This window comes from Canis aureus, chromosome 1 (assembly GCF_053574225.1).
Source record: "Canis aureus isolate CA01 chromosome 1, VMU_Caureus_v.1.0, whole genome shotgun sequence".
NCBI lineage: Eukaryota > Metazoa > Chordata > Mammalia > Carnivora > Canidae > Canis > Canis aureus.
Window position 1 is genome coordinate 46,049,428 of NC_135611.1, and position 22,833 is coordinate 46,072,260.

General features: G+C 35.5%; 1 long non-coding RNA gene across 2 annotated transcripts; it reads left to right on the top strand.

Annotated features, from left to right (window-relative positions):
- The first annotated feature begins 186 nt into the window (after window positions 1-186).
- LOC144314189 (uncharacterized) lies at window positions 187-22,423 on the top strand. 2 transcript variants are annotated; one of them, XR_013379977.1, is made up of 4 exons: window positions 187-376; window positions 4,225-4,346; window positions 15,647-15,730; window positions 19,574-22,423. It is a non-coding gene; the product is annotated as an uncharacterized LOC144314189 (long non-coding RNA). The 2 variants fall into 2 exon arrangements; XR_013379979.1 differs by lacking the exon at window positions 4,225-4,346 and having other exon boundaries at window positions 191-376.
- Window positions 22,424-22,833: the final 410 nt, after the last annotated feature.

Below are 22,833 nucleotides of genomic sequence, written 5' to 3' on the forward strand. Positions count from 1 at the left end.
TTGCCTTAGATCATGATCTCAGAGTCCCAGAATCAAGCCCCACATCAGGCTCCCTGCTCAGCCAAAGCCTGCTTCCTCTTCTCCCTCTGCCCCTCCCCCCACTTGTGCTCTCTCTCTTGCTCACTCTCTATCTCTCAAATAAGCAAAATAAAAAAAAAAATCATGAGTAAATGAGGTGTAATCTAATCTGCTTGGAATCGTGCATAAACTTGCTTCTGGGTTATGTTAGCATAGATTCCACGCCTAGGGAAGAGGACAGAGCATAGCTCATTGAGGTTATCGCTGGCATCTGCCTTAGAAACTGAAAATTCAGGACCAATATTTATGAAAATGTATGTGCTCACAGAAGTTAAGGAGCCATGATTTCAACCTTGGGGTAAGTTCTATCTTTTCATAAAGTGTTGACAAATCCTCGTGCATTCCTTTCTTCCTGCCCATGCCACCCCTCACCACTTCTAATCTCTATTTCTATGCAGCATCCTTGTGGTCACACTTGACTGTCTCTCAAGAAAAGACTTCTGGTTTCAGAGCTAAGAAAGCTGTTTTCCAATCCCCAAAGACTTATCAAAAATCTGAGCTCTTCACTTATATCTAAGAAATAGATGTGCCATTTATTCACACACATCAGAGTAACCAACTGCTTAAGAGGTTCAAGTTTTTGGTAACAGGCACTGGCTATTTACAGATAGCGTGTTTTAGGTTCAACTAGATCGCTTCTGAAAATGTTTCATGGTCCGGTTTTAACACAGATCATTAATATAATAGTTAAATCCTGGCATTTGGAGGATAATTTTTCTTTAAAAAAAGATCATCTATTGAATTAAAAAAAGATATAATGGGGAATAATGTGTATCTAATTATTAATGTACTATAGAAATTAGCTTTTATATTGCAATTTATATTGCAATTACCTTCTTTGTGTTTTAAAGCAGAACAATACAGAAGAAGAACTTCTTTATTAATGCCTAATAGCATGGTAATTTAAAATATTCAAGTTTCTTTAATAAGGTAGTGTATGAAATGTTACTTAATTTGACAAGATTAATTATACAATTAATTTAAGACTGCTCTCAATTAAATTAGTAAAAATTCTTAAGCTTGCTGCTTTTGAAAAGAGCGCTGGAACTTAGCATGAAGTGAGATACCTATTAAACATGATATTAATTAGACAGAGATAGAATAATGCATGTTTTGTTAATAGAAAAGGCATTGTCAAAGAGTTGGTAAAGAGGTATTATTTCATTACTTTAATAATAATAATACTCCAGCCCTCTACACAATTTAGAAGGATCTCCAACAATACTGGAAAATACAGTGGTTTGGGCATACTGAGAAGCACTCAAGACAGCAATGACACTAAAACTCCTATTTTGCCAGTCCTAACTTCATGTATTTGGGGATTTGTGCAGACAAAAGTATTGCCAAAAGGAACCGACTGCTGATGAAATACCTCCAAGGTGACATTATCTTGGTGAATTCACCGTAGTCCTGTGTCTAATCTTCAGCTTTTCAGGTCCAAAGACAAGCTTGCCAGAGTCCCATAGTTACTTAGATCCAAACTGACTGAGAAATATGAGTTAAATTCATAATTCACTGGGATATAATCACAAAATTCTCATTTATGTATTCACAGTGGAGAAGGCTACCCTTTGGGGGACCAGAAGGCCCAATTTCTGTATTTACAGTGAGCCCTTTCATGATATCAGAGTATCTGGAAAACCATTTTAGTGATGTAAAGGTTATTTGGCATACAGAGAACTATTGAGTATAAATCATCTTGGCTGCAAGAGAACCAAAACATTTTTCCTTTTCTGCCACAGAAACCACCTCTCCAGTAACCAGAATATTCTTATTCCTCAGATTTTCTATATTTCTCTCTGCATCCCCAAACCCTCTGCCCTCTCCATGTGGCTGGACTCTGTGCTAATTCTATGGCTGGAAGACAAAAGGATGAGGGTTAAGTTGCAGGTTTTAGAGTTTGGTTGGCCGTATAGTGCAAGTCAACTAGAAAGAGGACAAAGAAACAGAGGTGAAAATGCCATTGATCTGGATACAATTAAGTCTTGTCCTGAGCCAAGGATCTTTCTGAATATTTCATGTAATTTTGCCTGCTTTGCGTGGTTAAGTGTTGCAATTCTTAATCCAAGTGTCATACTTCTGGGGGAAAGAGAAGTGTCTAGCATATTAAACCCAAATGGTTCCCTAAATTGGGTTGGGACAAGGGGAAAAACAAGATCTCTACTAGTTTATATGGAGGGAGAAGGAACTTTTTTCCTCTGGGAGGATGCCAAACTGCATCAGGACTATGCCCAGGGAGCAGAAGTGAGACTGAATGCAGTTCTTCCTTCTCCCAAATTTCAGCTTTCCTTTGACCCTAGGTAGGGGAGCCATTGACTATTGCACAAAATGAAACATGATTCATGGAGATTCATTAGAGACATCAGGCTGAGGTAGATTACACATAACCATACTATGAAGGATTCTTCTAGGATCACTCATACAAATGAGAGTAAAATGTACGGTTAAAATAATAGGAAAAATTTTTTTTAATTCCTATAAGAGTTTGAGTGAATCATGTGGTTGTTAGTCTTGGTTTAAAATGCAGAATGCCTCCAATTTATAAATAACAATAAAGAATTTTGGGTAAACACAACTATAGAGATAACTTTTCCTAAATTAATAATTTTCAGATGAAACAAGAAAAGTGCCATGCAAGGAAAGCTCACACAGTTAATGGTAGAGTTGGAGCTCAAATCTAGGTTGACCTTCAACCCAATGTATTTTATATTATACTTTGCCATTAGGTAACTCTTATAAAGTTGCATACAATATAAATAATTATAAATAGAAAATCTCCCAAGTTGTAAAACCATTGGAATATGCTCTATTAAAGATTATTAAAATATTCAAATAAGGCATGCTCAATGGGTGGCTGTCCCAAGGTGATAGTCTGTATGGAAACAATAGCTTGCATTTGTTGAGTGCTATGTGCCTGGCATCAGTCTAAAGACAGATCATGTTCCCATGGACCTTTCACTAAAAATTGGTGCTCTGCTTTGTCCAAAACAAATGATGGCTCTAAGTCATCTAAAATAAAATTAATATTCTTAATATATAGTAGAAAAAGCATCATGTTAATATTTGCAATCCACACTAAACTTCTATCCATCCACTTTACAAGTATTTAAAACTGAACTGATTAAAATGCACTGCACTGGTATTAAAATTTCCATCTTACAGTGAGTTCTTTGTGACTCCACCAGAGTGGAATGCTTAAGTAGAAACAATATAGCCATCCTCAGTTAGAATTTAATAAGGAATAACAAAGGTCCTGTAAATGGAATTGCTCTGCTATCATCTAGCTATCTATCTATCCAACCATCTATCCATCTATCCATCTATTGATAAATGTCTGTTGAAGTTAGTGTTTTACATCCATACACATACACACTCACACACACACACACTCACTTCTGATCAAACCAGTCATGATCTCACGTCTCCAGTGGGTGGTCCTTTCTGAGAATAATGGGTTACCTACAGGGGCATTAAGTATTTAGCAGCAACCCACTAAGCTACTGCTGCCTAGGGATGTTTAATAGAGTTAAACAGGAAGTGCTGTGGTGTTATGTGAGTCCAGAATTTGTTTTCAGGAAACACAGCAAGAAGTTAGTCTTTCCACTGAAAGCCATGTAAAGAGTCTTCATGTTGCCATAGTTATAGAAGGACTCGGCTTACTCAGGACAATGCCACCTCCAAGGAAAGGAGGAATTGGGGTCTAATATCAGACTCACTGTATATCCTTCACAATTTAATGTGTAAATTTATAGTATGAATAATAGGGCTCTTATATTTATAATGGATGCCTCTTTACAAGCTTAGAAAATCCCCTAAATTTCAAACACTGCTGAAAAATGTTCTTTTAATTCATATAATACATAAGCAATGAGTATTTGTTCCAAGGTGATGATTACTAGCAAACAATAGCACATATTTGCTTACTGAGTGCCTGGCATCATTCATTCTAAGCATTTTTTTTGTATATTTCACTCAATTCCCACAGAAATCCTGTCTGATAGGAGTACAATTACCCCATCCCCTTTTTAAAAGAGGAAATTCAACAGAAGTTAAGTACCCAAGACCATACAGCTAGGAGATGGTGGATCCAGTTTCAAATACAGATAGCCTACTTCAATGTGAAGGACACGAATTTCTTTAATACAGGGAAAGGAGATGAGAATACATTTGGGAAAAAGAGCTACAGAGACCAAGGCATCCAGAGGCATACTCCCAAGTTCTGAAACAAGCTTCTTTCACCTTCAACTTCCTAGAAGGATCCTATAAGGGTAATGATCTTATTGGTCCTTTAAGAAGCTCCAGCTCAGCTGCTACTTCTTTTTTTATTATTTTTATTGGAGTTCAATTTACCAACATATAGCATATCACCCAGTGCTCATCCCGTCACCTCAGTGCCCGTCACCCAGTCACCCCAATCCCCCGCCCACCCCTTTCCCACTACCCCTTGTCAGAGTTAGGAGTCTCTCATGTTCTGTCATCCTCACTGATATTTTCACTCATTTTCTCTCCTTTCCCCTTTATTCCCTTTCACTATTATTTATATTCCCCAAATGAATGAGACCATTTAATGTTTGTCCTTCTCTGATTGACTTATTTCACTACTACTTCTAAGGCCATAAAACACTGTTGTCAACTGACCATTCTTTTGGAGATTCTGCTAACAGCTTGCCTGTTAACTAGGTTCAATTAGCTGGTAATGACTCCCGCATATTCTTGAGATTAACCAAAGCTTTATTTCACTTTTTTTGTTTTACTTAAAGTAGCTTTATTGATGTATAGTTAATGGCACATAGCTAAAGTGATGATTTAAAGTGATGATTTCATAAGTTTTGAGTATGCAGTCCATCCATGAAACCACCATGACAATCAAGATAATACTTTATCCCTTAATCTACAAAATTTTCTCCTCCTCCTCGGTAATACCTCCTTCCAACCTCTCCCCTACGCTGACCCTTTCTACACCTCTGCAGTCTTTTTTTTTTTGTGATAGACTTTATTTATTTTTTTAATAATAAATTTATTTTTTATTGGTGTTCAATTTGTCAACATACAGAATAACACCCAGTGCTCATCCCTTCAAGTGCCCCCCTCAGTGCCCATCACCCATTCACCCCCACCCTCGCCCTCCTCCCCTTCCACCACCCCTAGTTCGTTTCCCAGAGTTAGGAGTCTTCATGTTCTGTCTCCCTTTCTGATATTTCCTACCCATTTCTTCTCCCTTCCCTTCTATTCCCTTTCACTATTATTTATATTCCCCAAATGAATGAGACCATATAATGTTTGTCCTTCTCCGATTGACTTATGTCACTCAGCATAATACCCTCCAGTTCCATCCATGTTGAAGCAAATGGCGGGTATTTGTCATTTCTAATGGCTGAGTAATATTCCATTGTATACATGGACCACATCTTCTTTATCCATTCATCTTTCGATGGACACCGAGGATCCTTCCACAGTTTGGCTATTGTGGACATTCTTTAGGCTACCACTGCAGTCTTCTTTAGGCTACCACTAATCTGTTTTCTGTTGCTATAGATCAAGTCGGACTTTCTAGAATTACACATGAATGGAATTCTACAATATGTAATCCTTTTTTTGTTGGCTTTCTTTCACTCAATACAATTATTTTGAGATTCCTTCATATTGTTGCATATGTTACTAGTTCATTCCATTCTGTTGCAGAACAGTATTCCACTGTAAGGATATACCACAATTTATCTTTTTCCCTGGCATCTGGGTATTTGTTTTTTCCCAATGTTTTGGTTATTGCCAAAAAGCTGCTCTAAGCATTCACAGGTAAGTTTTGTATAGACATGTTTATTCCTCTTGAGTAAATATCAAAGAATACAATCATTGGATCATATGGTAGATATACACTAAATTTTAAAGAAACTGCCAAAAAAATTTAAAACATAAAAAATAAACTGCCAAATATTTTACAAAATGATTGTATTATTTTACATTAAAAATAATAACATCTTAGAGTTCTAGCTCCTCTACATCCTGTCAATATTTGGACATTCACCCTTAATTTTACACAACCTAATAGGTGTTTAATGTTATCTCATTTGGCTTTAATTTTAATTTCCCAAATGACTAATGATGGTAATAATATTTTCATGTGCTTATTTGACAAAAATTTCTTCTTTGGTTAAGTACACATCCTAAAATTTGTCCATTTTTAAAATTTAGATGTTTGATTTCTTATTATTGAGTTTTTAAGAATTTTTTATATGTTCTGGATATAAGTTCCTTATAAGATATATGTTATTTTCTCCCTGCCTTTATGATATTGTTAGTCATACATCTCACAATTACATATGTTACAAACCTTCATATTATATATTATTTTTAATTAAGCAGTGAATTATCTTTTAAAGAGTTATTATCTATAAAAAATAAATATAAAAATATTGCTTAACCACGGAGTTACCATTTCCAGGGCTTGTTTTGTTTTGTAGATCCACATTTCTATCTGGTATTTTCTTTCTGTCCAAAAAACTTCTATTAACATTACTTGTAGTATGTTCTTATGCAGATGAATTCTGAAATTCATCTACCTGAAAAAAAATTGTTTCTCTTGGGTTTTGAATAGCATTTTAGCTGAATACAAAATTCTGGGTTAATGGTTCTTGCCCACAGTATTGTAAATATGTTCCCCATTGTCTGCCTGCTTGCATTGTTTCAGATGAGAAATCTGTTCTCATCCTTTTCTTTGTTCCTCTGCATATAGTGTGCCTCTTTTCTTTGGCTGCTTTTAAGATCTCTTTGTCACTGGTTTTGTGGAGTATGATTATAATGTGCCTTCTTGTTGTTTGTGTGTGTGTGTGTTTCATGTTCTTGGGATTCTCTGAATTTATAGGATCATACAGGTTTATAATTGTTACCAAATTTGAAAACTGTGTATTGATTATTTCTTCAACTAGTCAAATCTGACTTCATTTCTGAATCGCTTTCTCCTCTCTCCTTCAGACTCCAATTACATGTATATTAGTCTGCTTGAAGTTGTACCACTGATCACTTGATATTTATTTATTTTTTCTCTGCATATTTCATTTGCTGTATTTTCTACTACTATGTTTTCAGATTTACTAATCTTTTTTTCTGCAAAGTCTAATTTGGCATTAATCCCATTCAATGTATTTTAAATAAAATCATTGACATTTTTATCTTTAGAAGTTCAATCTGGATCTTTTTAATATTTTTTATGTCTTCCATTAAGTTTTTCATCTATGATAGAACACAGTTAAAATATCTTTTAGTCATTGATGGCTAATTTTAAGATCATTTTCATTTTTGTGTCAGTTTCAATTGCACTTTCTGTGACAGATTATATTTTCCTACTCCTTTGCATGACTGGTTACTTGATTAAGTGCCAGAAATTGTGACTTTTAGCTTTTTGGGTACTTGATATCTTTGCATTCTTACGGATATTCTCAAGCTTCACTCTGGGGTGCATTTAAGTTACTTGGAAACAGTTTGATCCTCTGGGTCTTGCTTTTTAAGATTAATAAGTAAAGCTAGATTAGTGTTTATTTTAAAGTTAATTATTCTCAAATATTGAGGCAAGATCCTTCAGCACACCGTAATGCTGTGTGAGTTCTGATGTTCTGCAGCTAGCTGCGGGAACTGGCCTAGGTGTACATTAAACATTCCAATCCTTTGGATAGTTCTTTCCAAGATTTGCATGATGTTTCCCACATTCATGGGCTGATCAGTTCTTTATTGAATTCTTGGAGGAGGAACCCCTATAGCCAGGGTTCTCTCTTTGCAAAGATTTTTCTTCATACATATTCTTCACTAAACTCTCAAGCTATCTAGGTCTTCCTGTGTTCACAGCTCTCCTTCATAGATTCAAGAAGTCTGTTTCTGCCTAGTTTCCCTCTTCTAAGGCAGTAAACTTGGGCAATCATGTCTGTCAATGACTGATATTCAGCGTCTTGAAAGCATTGGTTTATATATTTTGTCCAGTTTTTTTTTTAGTTGTTTTAGAAAGAAGGTAACTCTAGTCCTTTATTTTCTAATTTGGCCAGATTCCCTCCACTATGCAGTTTAGCCGATTACAAAATCTCAAAAAAGCAATCTCTGAAAATTTATAAAAAACTGAAATAAATGAGCATAATTCTACATCAAGTTAATGTCACAGTAAATAATACAAAGTCATTTAGAGCACACAACTCTGTAAATCTTTATTGGTATATATTTTAATGATTCATAGAGATACAAAAAAAATTAGGCTTTATTTAGAAGTGTAATTGTTAAAATAATGGTAGTAATATTACTTTAATCAACATATATTCACATATGTAAAAAAGAAGTTAATGTGGTTAGGAATAAAATCTTCAGCATAGGAAAAAAAGATCTAATTATGAAAAAGGTAAATGTTTGAAATATTTACTTACAGATGGAAATATTAATATAAGCTCATGATTTACTTTAACAACACTTATTTCTTAGGCCTGTCCATTGAGGAGCCTAGAAAACATTACAACACAGTAATAATGAACATACCAACAACTTGGATTTTATACTCTAAATGCCATTTCCTACGAAAAGAACCAGGGTTCTTTGGAGGAATGGCTGATCCCATCAGGTTTGGGCAGGTAAAATACAAGATGAGCCTGGAATGCTTTATGGGAACCCTCAAACAAAGAGGCTTTTCAGGACTAATGGTCATGGGAAAAAGAAATTTGAGGCCTACAGTTGCTGTGATAGGGGAGTTTGAACATCAATAAGAATAATGAATACGATTGCTTCAAACATAGTCACTACACAAAAACCTATGAGTTCATAAGAGAAAGAGAGCCAAAAAACATACACACAGCTTGACTGTAAACTAATGAGCCATAACTGGAGTACCAACTCTTTACTATGGAAACTAGCACTTAAAAGGAAAGAATTATGAATTTATCCTAACTTTTTTCTATATAAATTATATTTCTAAATAACTAAAAGAAGGTAAGATCTTCTCCATAGAAATCTTCTGACTAACTCTTAATCCTATACCTGCTGAAGCCAGATAGTATAAATGCAAATTAGGATTATGTTACCCTTTATCAAGGGCATAAAAGTAAATGTGGGTTGAATAAAACTAAATGAGCTTTTTGCCTGATTATTCTCATATAAATGCCATACACCATTTGTCAAGAGGCAAATACAACTATGACAAATAGGCAAGGCATTTTAAAATCTATGAATCTGATTTCTCTTTTTATGTTGTAGTAACCATTTATGGATAATTATAAGAGCTATCTCTGTTTTATCAGCACATCAGTGGACAGGAAAGACGATGGTGTACTTCATCACATTAAAAAAAAAAAAAACTTATTTGGAGCTACTGAACAGATCTATACTTTTTTGCCATGAGTTTAAAGCAACTATGCTTCCAGCCAGGGATAGTGACTGAAAAACATAATTGTGGGTGCATTTGGCATAAGTAGGATAAAAATGAGAGAATAAAGAGTGAAAATATTTTTTTGAAAATAGTTCAACCATATTTTGAGAAATTGTAGTAACAAAGTCCTAAATGAAATAAAAATCAGACATGGAAAAAATCAATGAGATAAAATTTTTAAAAGATTAGAAGGTAAAAAACAGCAAACACAAAACTTTCTCTAGAGACTTCCTTAGATGAGGCAATATACATTAGTGTTTTTGAGCAAAGGAATTTTAGGAAGCCAACTATGAACTAGCTTTGTGACTAATTTGGGCAAGTTGCTTAACTTTTCTGAGCATCATTTCTCTCTCATCAGTTATATATGGGCCATTAGTGTACCTATAGCATGGGCTTGTCAAGAAATGATTAAATGAGTTGACATATATAAGTGTTTAAAATAAAGACTGCACATATTAACTTTGTAAAAATCTTAGCTGGGATTATTTCCTTGACTTAATGTTTTCTTAAATCTCCTCCCATATTTGTTCTCTAGCATATAACTGAATGCAAAATTTCATTCTTTGATGTTTTCATGTTAACCATTTGGAATTATGGAATTTCCTCAAAAAATGACTGCTGACACATGATAGGTATCACTGATGTTAACGACGACCTTAATAGAGAGAGCTTTGATAGTTCTGAATAAGACATTATTGAACAAAAATGATAGTTTGTAGATTGAGGAGGCAGACAAGCATGCTTGTCTAAATAAAAATAGATGGAAGATTACTGAGATAAGCATAATCTATCCTATCACAGTCCCTGATGACTTGCCACCAAGGAACTGTAAGGACTGGTGAAAGTCATCCTAAACCTAATGGCTTCCATTTTAAAGAATTGCTAGTAATATATCTTATGCCAAGAAGGAGACACTGTAAACTATACTTCTTTTTCTTTTAAATAAGAGAAAGAGAATTCAGAGAATTATTGGCTAATAATTTCTAGACTGAAAAGACTGTATAATTAATCATCAAAAAATCAATTTGAAAACATCTACAGAAGACTAGGCCATTGGCATTTTTTATGAACAGTTCTAGACTGATATAAGCTCCATCTATGACAGAATGGCAGGGCCGCTGGATGGGGCAGAAATTATGGACATAATCCATCTTGATTTCAGCAAGGTGTAGATCCTGGCTCCTGTTACATACTTATTAATAATGTTGGCATGATATTCTCCATCAGTGTTCTCCTCTCTGTGCTCTGACACAGGTTTGCATTGGTCCTGTTTGCACCTCTAGATGGTTTATTCCCATGTTCATGAAGCCAGACATTGGGACCTAAGAATGTCTTACATTTAATCAAGCTGTGCCTTCTGCAAGGATGTCTTGCTTTACTTCACTTTCTCAGACAGTGGTATTTTACTTATATTTCTAAGATTCAACAGAAGATTCACTAAGTCTCCTTTTTTTTTGAATCATCCACTATCTCTCATGTGGTCCTCCAACTTTGTTTAGATTCTTTACTCAATTAGAGACCCAAATGCTCTTAACTGTATCAACTGTTCAAAAATCATGCCATCTGTAGGGAGATAATTAATGTGTCAATTTTGGTTATTGGCTTTGTATTGGTGGATGAGTTCTGTATATATGGGGTAAAAGAAGATACCAAAATGTTTTAGATGGTATGGAAGCAAATTAACAAGAGATGAAAACATAGTGGCTCATTGAATTACATCAAATAGAGGCAGCACAGATTCATGAATCCTTATACTACCTTAGTAGCTTTGTGTCTTTAAATAACAAACTTTCTGTGCCACATTTTCCTTACCCATCCCCTATTTTTAATGGCATGCTTTTTCTCATTGTTTAATCCACACATCCCTTGAATAAAGACTATGTTAGTTTCACTCAATAAACATTGAATGAGTGAATGGATGGGTGCATAAAGGAACAAAAACTACAAGTATCAGTGTAAGCTGGGCCACTTCATTATAAAATATTTACACTGGTTGTTTTTGATAGTCCTACTACATTATGAAATAATGAAATCTTATACATAAAAGTTCAAAATCAACATCATTGTAAAATTATTTCAGTAAAAAATTTTTTGAATAAACTCATATGGCAGTTTGAGACTGCCCTAATAAGGTACACCAAGTTTTCTATGTCAACATAGAACAGAGACACACACATATTTCTGAGGGAATCTGGTTTGGACTTTTCTTTCCATTTATAACTAAAGGCAATTTTTACTGAGTAACCTGTTCTGGTTTGATTATCTTTAACTCTCGTCTTCCTGGTAGACAAGAGGTACTGCTTAATAAGTGTGAACCAAGGTGCACTCCTATAGGTTTGAATTAAAGAAGCCTAAGGTGGATAAAAGAATTTTTGTGTCTTCCATGTTCTGTCTCCCTTTCTGATATTTCCCACTTATTTTTCCTCCTTTCCCCTTTATCCTCTTTCACTATTATTTATATTCCCCAAATGAATGAGACCGTATAACGTTTGTCCTTCTCCAATGGAAGACTCCTAACTCTGGGAAAGGAATAGGGGTGGTGGAAGGGGAGGTGGGTGGGGGGTGGGGGTGACTGGGTGGCGGGCACTGAGGTGGGCACTTGACGGGATGAGCACTGGGTGTTATTCTGTATGTTGGCAAATTGAACACCAATAAAAAATAAATTTATTATTAAAAAATAAAAAATAAAAAAAGTTAAAAAAAAAGAATTTTCGTGGATCGTATGGTTATAACCTTAAAAAGGGGGCTCTGACTCCGCACATACCACTATCTTACTCTGATGGGAAGGACCAACTCTGCATAAAAATAACTTTTTCTTAGTGTAGTAGAATATGGCTCCATTGAGTTAGCATTAGGACCTTTACCCACAAGAGGGGGAACATATTGATATGGAAGATGTTAGAAAGATTTAGAGAGCATGATTAGAGGTTTCTTCTCTCTGGTTTGGTTCCTCCTTACACTTTATCTCACATATTTTATTTCGGTGTGCTACTTTTCCATGATTTGCATGGTAATGAAAATAGATATTAGCAAATACATTTTTAGGAAGACTCAAGTATTTATAGTATTCAAGTACTTCTAGAGTAATAGCTGCAGAGAGTACTAGAAGTATCATAAAAAAGTGAGTCCTCAAGATTGTCAAGCAAATGTTTTAAGAATCAAAACAAGGACAGATTGGAATCAGTATCTGGAAATGTAAGGGTATTTTTCTTAATCTAATGGAAAACTCATATTCAGCATTCTTTCAGGTGTGGAGGAGGGAATCTAGGTATTCCTAGGGAGGTCACCCTGATTAGCATGAACACCACATTCACTTAAGGGTGAAGAGGACTAAAAGTTAAAGAAACAGTAGTTGGGGGCCTGTGGGTTACCTAGACAGATCAGAAGGGGTGAGGTCCTAGCCTGAAGCAGAGGCAACAGCAGGAAACAAGGTTGAGACATAGTGGATTTGAGTGGAATTGCTAAACCATGGTCAAGAAGGTCAGAGAAAGAAGTGAGAAGATCCTGAGATGTACTTCAAGGACTAGAGGGTGAAAGGGGCAACCTTCTAGCAGAAGGCTATCCTAAAGATCTTAAGGATTTATGTGCCCACCTCTTCCACCTTTGAATTTACAGGGCTTTCTAACATTATCATCCATATTCATAATCTAATATGTAAGATTATTATCTTATACAGTAATCAGAATGCCAAATGCACAAATGTACCCTTTGGTAAACTTTTATTGGCCAGCTTAGAATTCTGCAACAATCTTCACACTAAACCAGATCAGGTCTCCTGCTGTTTAACACAGGTGATGCACACACAAGGTTTGAAGTCCCATAGATGAGATGTGGGAGAACTTCAGACTAACCCCACTGTGTTCTTTTAGTCCCCTCCATAGGCCCCCATGAAGCCAAGGAGACTCACTAGGAAGCAAGTGGAAAATAATACAGCGAGTTTTCAAAACTTGTAATAACTTTTAAAGCAGGTACCTAAGGGTAGAAAGCAGAGTACAATAGTTACATGGGAAAGGCTCCTCTACAGACTAGCTATGTGATCTTAGAAAGATACTTGATCTCTCAATGCCCTGGGACAACAAATGCACAATAGGGATAGGCCAGTACTTCTCTCACAGAGTGGCTGTGAGGATTGAATGAGATAAACCTGTCAAGTGCTTAACACAGTGCTTCTCACTTAGTACAATTTCAATAAACATTACTGTTAGTAAGAGTTGAGGATCATTTGAAGGTTGAGTATGTTATATATTTATGTATTTTATTATATCACATATAATAATATATATTTACGTATATACATAAAATAAAGCAATTTAACAACCTGTAGTGTCTTCAAAATAGCATATAATACAATAGAGGAAGAAAGAGGGAAGAAATAAATGTTTTCCATGAGAAATTCTAACACACCTTCAAAAAAGAGAAATTGAAGACTATGGCTTTTGGTCAATCTGAAATTAAAAGCCCTGAGGTCTAAGAAAATTTTAAAAAGTACATACCTTTCTGAATAAGTGAACTAACACTTTCCTAACTTTCAAGGGATTTTTGTGAGACATGTTGAAGTGAAGAGAAAAAAAAATTTCAAAGTAACCTAGCTAGTGAAGATTTCATAAGTTCTTCAAATACTGTAAAAGAAAAATGATGTATCTTTAAAACTTTCCATCTAGATGAAAAACTATTTTTTTCAGAAAAAAGAATAAACAAACCATTTTTACATTAGTCAATTAAAAATGGAAAAAATAGTTGAAATGTCTAGCCCTTCTCTTTGAAGTATTTTATTTTTGCAGCATAGAATTGGACTGCTGGAACAGATTTCCTCTGCTGTGTCAGGAGGGTCTTACTGCAGAAGATTATTGCAAAAAAATTTTCCTCTTTTGAAAGCTCTTACTTTTCTTCCATTGATGCTTATAATGGCCTATTATATAGTCATGGATTAAATAAAAGATTTAAAGGAATGAAAGAAGTTGAATGTGGGTATGTTAAAAAGTTTTTATTTATTCATTTATTTTTTAACTTTTTATTTTGCAATAATTATAGATTCACATGGAGTTGCCAAGATAATAGAAGGAAGTCTCTCCTACTCTCTCCTGGTGGTTATATCTGATATAACTATAATACAAAAGCAAAAACAAGAGTTTAATTTTAATGAAAGTTTTTTAGATGAAATAGCTGTTCTGTGCGGATGTGCACATGTGTGTGTGTGCCCATGTGCATAAGTGGGAGGTATCCTGAAATTTCTCTAAGAGTTTCAGCCTGGAGGCAACTTCAATCAATAGCAGCCTACTCACTGGAAGGGCAGAAGGCTGGGAAGCCTCTAATAGTGATAGCAGTCTTGTTTGAAAATCAGGTCAAGCCCAGCAGGCTTGAGACAAATGGAAGAATAATCTGGAGTTGCAACCAAGACCCCTGTGTCAAAGCCTCTACTATCAATGACCAAACAAAACAACCTGACAGATTGGAAGAAGATTTATGTGATACATAGATCTGTATCCATTATCCCTTTTCATTCTCCCAGAGAAAAGGCGTAATACTAAGCACGATAGATCTTTAAGAGGTTTGTGTCCTTAAATTCCATCAGAAAATACAGTACAAAAGTAGTGCTTCTTAGTCAGCTTGTATTATGTCTGTATTATCTTTAATATGAGTTCTTATCTTTAATATGGGTTCTCTGTGAATTGGAAATATTTTTTAGGTCATGCTCTTGAAAGTATAACGTATTAATAAAAGTAATCCGGAGCCACAGTTGACTGGAGGCAATGGGATGACATGTAGTGCAGATAGTACACTTCCTGACACTTCTCCCTCCAGAGGCTTTGCCAGGCATCACTAATCAAGTATGGCATCATGTCCCATTGGACCAAGATACCATTTTTCACATAGGGTATCAAGCAGCCAATACCAGCTGATTATACTTGGCATAAGAAATGGAGCCTAATCTGGGGTGACCGGTGATAGGGGAAAGCTTCCATAAGAAGTCAGGTTTAAAAGCAATTTGACAGAATTGAAGGAAGGAGATTAGACAAAGAGAAGAATCAAATACTTCATGGCCAGATTACTTTTACTAGTAGTCTTTAAATGTTTGTTTATAGCTATATCACTGGGACCTAACAGTATGTTTCATACAGCTGGTACTCAATGCATTTTTTTTTCTCAATTAATGAATGTTTTTTCTTATTTTAGCTATCAAAGAATGATAACAGAGAGGGACACCACCTAGCTCTTCAAAGCAGATCTCCATAAGGGAGGAATCCATTAAGGGATAAGGTGTGGTCTGGTTTGGTTCTTAGTTCTTTATGTCCAGAAACATAATTCTATAGTGTCTTGTTCCTAGAACTGTTCTTCTTCCAGTCACAACACTTTGGAGCCTTTTGATACTAGGTTTTCCTTTACAATAAATCATATTTGGATTATTTAATGTTGCATATCTCTGCCTACACTGAAACTGTACCACTAATGTCTTAATTGCTATATTAGCTTCTTAAATTTTCAATGGATTTGATTTCCTCTGCTTAAAATTATTCTATGTTCTATTAATAAATGAGCACTATATAACAAACTTGTTTTCTTTTACTATTACAAAAACTTTTAGGTATTGTAGGAAATTTGGAGTAATTATGGAAAAAAAAGGCAATATAAAAATCATTCTTAATGCCGTCAACCAGAACTGACCAGTGTTAGCATGGTGATTTGTATTTTAATAGCATTTCTTATTTGATGATATATTGTTTTCCTTTCACAAAAATTTTCTCATGGTATGCATATTCCTTTGCAATATGCTTTACCCTACCTAACATATATTAAATATTTTTTCCGTAATGTTTTGTTTGCTAACATATTGGCTGAATGTTGTCTTACCTCATAGATAGTGAATAACTTATTAACCATTTCCTTACTGATAGACATTTCCATTTTATGCAATGAAATACTGCTGTCATAGTATAACAATGAGAAAATTATCCAATGAGTTCCTTGGAATAATTTTTAAAAGATTATTTCATAATTTAAAGAGATGAAAAAATTTAAGTTTTTCAATATATACTGCCATAATGCCTGACACAGAGATTATATTGATGAAACTCCCACAAACAAAATGTAAAGAATTACCACTTTAATAGGTAAATCAAACAGATTAGATACAACTGAAGGAAGAACTGGTGAACTAAGAAATAAATCTGAGATAATTTATCCAGAATATAGAATACAAGTGAAAATCTAGAAAATACTGAAGAGACATTAAGATGTGGAAGATGTAATTAAAAGTTCACAATCTGGGACTCCTGGGTGGCTCAGCAGTTGAGCATCTGCCTTTGCCCCAGGGTGTGATCCTGGAGTCCCAGGATGGAGTCCCAGATCGGGATCCCTGCATGGAGCCTGCTGCTCCCTCTGCCTGTGTCTCTGCCTCTCTGAAATAAAAACAGAAATAAAAATCTGAAAAAAAAAAAAAAAAGTTCACAATCTAACAAGAATTTAAAAGGAGACAATAAGAACAATTTGGGAAGAAGAATATTCAAAGATGCAGTACTGAAAGGAGTTTCAGAATTAATGAAAGATATGAATCATCAGATTTAAAAAATCAAAATGAATTCCTCAACAGAGTAAATAAAAATAAATCTCAAAACAGTGAAAGAGAAAATCTTAAAAACAACCAGAGATAAGGCAATTCACTTCCAGTGGAAGAGAAACTAGAATATCAGTAGACTTATCAACAAAAACATCAGAGATAAAAAATAATAAAATTATAGAGTCAAAACTTTGAAGGAAACTGGATTTTATACTTAGCAAAACTATTATTCAAATGTAAGTTTAGAATTTTTAAAAAGTGACAGATTTTACTGCCTAAAATTCTTCACCAAAAGTAATGAGGAATAAAACAGTAGTAGTCCAGAAAAAATACTGAATTTAGAAAATTGGTATGCATGTAGGTAAATATAAACAAATACCGAGCAATGAGCACAATAATAATGATAATGATAATGATTATCTTTAGGAGTTGAAAAACAGGATGGAAATAAAATACCAGATGATAACATTTTAAAATGGAAAGAGTGTGTGGAATTAAAGCGTTTTAAAGTATTTTTATTGTTCAGAAGAATAGTAGACACAGTGCTTAAATTAAACTTTGTTAATTTAAGTTGACAGGTTAAAGATTTCAATGTAAATGAAATTTCAGTAAATGAAATAGAAGACAACTTAGAAAAGAGATAGTTTAAGAATATGAATAAAACAAGAGGAACCTCATAAAGTTAAATAGATGCATATTTTAGGCCTAAGCAATTCTACCCTAGAATACTTAGATGTAAATAAGAATGAATGAAAAAAAATAAACATGAATGAATGAATGAATGAGCAAGCCAATACAAGATTTTAATTACAACATTGTTACAGTGACACTGAAAATTGAGTAAATAGGCTTTGGCCTATTCATGAGATGAAATACTATACATAATTAACATTAACTATATCTACATGTGTCAAGATAGCTAAATATCCAGAATATTGAGTATACAAGTAAGTTGCTAAAAAACGTAGAGTATGACACTATTTTTGTAAGCTTTTAAACAGAATAGTACTCTCTTCTACACTTGGTGTACAAAAAGTAAAGAACAAACTATGAAGGAAATGTACTTTCCAGCTTCAGAATACTAGTTCCCTCTGAGAATGGAGTAAAAGAATTGGATGGAACTTTGGCTATATAAAACACTTTATTTCTTTAAGAAATACAAGTTTGAAGGAAATATAGTGATATCTGTGTAATCTGACTTGGTTGATGCTGGACGTCGTCATATTTTATTTTCCGCACTTTGCAGTCTACTTGAATCAATTCAGACTTAAAAATAACACTTAAAAGAAAATATCTTACATATCCAAATTACATTAATGAGATAAATGTTTTTAAACAGGTTGCTTCAAACAGTTTGCTACTCAAGCATTACTTAGCCAAAACTTGAATATCTAAAGCAAAAGACATCCTTTTTAAAGTAGTTTGGCTAAAGACTAAACACTCCTTCCTGTGATATTCCAATTGTTCAGAAACAATTTTAGAATCCATCTTTTGTAATTTCCTAAAGCTGTTTGTTGTTTTGAGTTACCATGAAAATAATATTATTTTGTATTCAAATCTTGTGTATTACTTCATGGGCACTCAACCTTCCAGTCACTATTTCTGTGATGTGAATTGTGGTCAGGCAGCATATACATATAGAACACTTGGTACTCAATGCCAGGCATAACACAGTTCCTGCCCTCATGGGGCTTTTTGTCTAGGAGTCTCCCAATAAATCCAGACTCTTCTGCACATGAAATAAATCTACCCTAGAAAGGGAACTACAAGCTATAGAAGGGGAGTGAGGGAGGAATAGCCTTTTCATGTAAGAGAAAGGAGCAAGAACAACAACAACAACAAATGGTGTAAAACATGAAACAGTCCAAAAGTCAAAGAAAAATTGGAAAGAAACTTCAAGGTATATGAAGATAAGAAAAGTAGCATGAGGGATGCCTGCATGGCTCGGCAGTTTAGCATCTGCCTTCGGCCCATGGCTTGATCCTTGGGGTCCCTGGATCAAGTTCCACATCGGGCTCCTCACAGGAAGCCTGCTTCTCCTTCTGCCTGTATCTCTGCCTCTCTCTGTGTCTCTCATGAATAAATAAATAAAATTAAAAAAAAAAAGAAAAGTAGCATGAAATGAAAATAAGACACAACTAAACAAAAACTGTGATATGAAAGGCTTAGGATTCAGAAAGAGACCTGGAGAGAGACAGAGACATACAGAGACATTGTCCTGCAGAGAGATACTAAGTGAATTAGGAACTAGCGTTCCATGCAGAAGGAAACAAAATGTCAAGTGCTTTTAAAGGCCATCTCGAAGAAGAGAAGCCGCGAGACTGAGAAAGACCAAAAAGAAAGATGATCTGCCATGATAGCTTTCGAATTCCACCTCGATGAAATGGCAGATATATAACCCAGCAATTGTAAATGCCATTTACTTTGTACTACACCCAGCCTTCTAATTCCAATTAAGTATGCTGAATTCTTTGACATATGCAGGGCTCGAAAGGACGAATTTCCAACACTCTCTTAAGAGAATTCATTAGAACTTTATCTTTCAGATCTGGCTGCAAGAAACCTTGAATGCCTAGCACTTGATTGAGTGTCCTTCATAAGGAAGACGACCATTTTTAACTCGGTGTCTGGGAGTCTGTTCCAAAACAAGATGGAAATCGCCGCCTGAAAGCTTCAGTTAAAACAGTATAATGAATGTTACAGCAGATTTCAAATATTGTAATTTGTCACATGTTTATCCCCCAAAGAAATCTGCAATAAAATCTCAGGGTGTGCAAGATAAATGTGCTGAGTGCACAGAGCAGTGATTAAGAGTGTGGGCTTCCAACTCAAACAGAGCTGGCTTAAATCCTGCTTCAGCAGTTTAGCGGGAGGCAGCCCTGAGCTCACTTTTGCCCTCTGAGCCTCAGTGTCCCCCATCTGGTAAACATGGCAAACGATGGCTACTTGTGTAGATGAGTTTTGAGGAAGTAGACAGGGTAGGTAAAAGTTTGGTACTATCCAGCTAGTTTCAGCGCCCATTCACTACTTGCAGGGGTCTCACCAACAGCAATGACAAGTGGTATAGTAGTGTAATGGATGTGCTAATGCTCACCATTACCTTTACCCTATATACTTAACTTTGCTGTGACAGCCCAGCTCCATGCAGATCACTTCCACAGGGAAGGTTTCCCTGAACTTCAGCGTACATCTGGTCCCTCTGCCACAAGCTCACATTTAAGTGTTATTTTATATTTGTATTTGGCTCATGCTAGCTCCTCACTGTGGCTAAAAGTCCTTGCACTTAGCACCTAGAGCTGAAGCTGACAAAATTGTCATCTGGTAAGAGCCTCTTTCAGGAAAACACTGAATCATAGATTACTGAGTGATAAATGAACAATAATTATTAACAATGATTTAAACTTACAATTGGCTCCGAAAAACCTTGTGCATCTGTTTCTGCCGCAGGGACATGCCTGGCAGTGGAAATAAGGACACACTCTCCTTAGTATTTGAATTCAGTTGTTAGCTAAGTCATTCATTCTGCTCCGTAGGATGAATGTCTCTGATTTCACCCAGTTTGCGTTCATCCCACAGAAAGCAGTCTTATTTCCTTAATAAAAAGAGAATTGTTGAGAAAGTGAACTGGAACATGTAGCAAATATACAGTTCTGGAAAGACAGAAAGAGAAGCACAACTTCTCATTCACCCAGATGCCAGCCATCTGCACACCTATAAGTTGAACCTTATTTTTTATGTCACAATTGTATTCCTTAAAATAAGATGGCAAATTGCTGTTACTACAGCAACTGAGAAAGAACTGGATATGAGATATACCATGAAGACCACAACGTCTGATGGTGACCACAGATTACACTGGGAGCAAATAGAAGCAATGAATCATCTAAGCAGAATGGGTACCTTCCCTGCCTCGCCTCCCATCCTCCACATTCTAGTTCCCTAACTAATATAATGCAGTGAAAATTTGAATGCTAAATACTCTACATTCATAAAAAGAAATTGTGCAATATTAAAAGTGCTGAGAGCCAACTCCATATGGCAGAGGGATTCAACCCTGGTCATAGTGAGAATTAGCCTGGAGTGCTTCTGAAAACCATCCTATACCTGAGGTTCACCCCCAGAGTTTCTGACTCGAGTGATTCTATGGGCAGTGAGCATTTAGAACCATGATAAACCATTAATTAGTATCAATGGACTTACTTCTGAAAAAATAGATAATTTTCTCAGTAGATAGAAAAAGAGATTTTCCTGTTTTAATATGTGAATGTTCTAGGCAACAAGAGGGGAAAACGTTATGTATTCACCAGAACAAAGAAGACAAATTTCACCTTTTTGTGTGTTCTTTGGGTAAACAAATGTATGGTGGTGGACAAGAGCATTGGCGTTGTCATAATGGAACCACCTACAGAGGTTTCTCCAAGCACAGATTTATAGCATTGTCTTCTCTTCAAGTCTTATAGCAAACTTCCTGGCAGTCCCAGTGTATGTATGACTGTGAACCTCAGCCCCATCACTAGCTCTAGATCCTGCTGTGCCCCAGCAGCCGACTATGGTCTTGTGCAGATCTTCCCTAGGATTCTGAAGTCCTGGTATAAATAAGAGAAACCACGTGGTTGCTCCCAACTGAAGAGACAGCTGGTGTCCATCCATTCGTTCTCACATTCAGCTCACTCTCCATCTCACTGGGACTCTGCAGTGGCTATAGGTGTGTTCTCCTGTTCCCCATGGACTCTTGACTGGCCAACGAGGGTGGCTGAAGGGCCCCTGACATTTCAGAAGTGGGGGGTCTAAGCACAGGAAACTTTGGTGTATAGGAATTCATATTTTCACCAATATTTCCTGGGCTTCAGGGCAATATCTATTTTGTACCCCCAAGATACCTTACTAATTTCTTAAATGGATTATGAGGCAAACTAATGATTCAGAAATTAAAGTTTGCATTTTTCACCAAGTAGAGTTTGAGAACTCCCATGGTGTGTTAAGTTTATCTGCTAGAGAAGCTAAAGCCTGTTCTTCCCATGCTCATTGCAGACCTCCTAAGATCCTATTTCCTAAATTTTATCAGGCTCTTCTATCTCTCCTAATGGGTGTGTGGTGTCTTTCCTGTATTCAAAACAAGTATCCACTGATTGGCCATTTGCCTTTGAAGATGAGGTCATTTACTTCATCATTAGTAATACCACTCATGTCTTTCTAATTCCTTTTTGAGGGTTCACAGAGCTGAGGTGAAGGAGTGCAAGCAGATCTTTAACAAAATGTCCCACAAATTCTCCTTATGTAATCAACTAGAGAAATACGATGCCTCTGTTAGGGTTTTAATCTATCAACATGTTACAGTTTATTTGATGAAAGACTGTTCCATGCTGGATTACCAATAAAATATGAATTATACATAATCATCTCATCAGAGTTAACTTCTTTATGTTTTAAAAATACGAATCCTACCTTAAGGAAAGCTTCTATTTTCAAAGAGGAGTCTTTTCTGATTACTCTTGAAACTACAGTTATTCTCAAATGCCCTAGGGAAAGCAAACAGCTGTTGAATCCTACGCAGAACTATGGGTTCAAAATCAGTACTTAGACTTTTCATTTTAGCCCAGCAGGGCCACCCAAGTGACATTTCCGGGGAATAGAATCAACATCCAGTAAATTAGCAAACTTACACCACAAATGGAAATATTCAATTGAATATTTATAAGAAATAAAAAATTGAAGGTATATTGAAAAGAGAATAGCTTTCATTGTTGAAATGCCTAATGCTTCAAGCTAATAGTTTAAACTAAAAATCAGGATGTTGTTGGGAGGG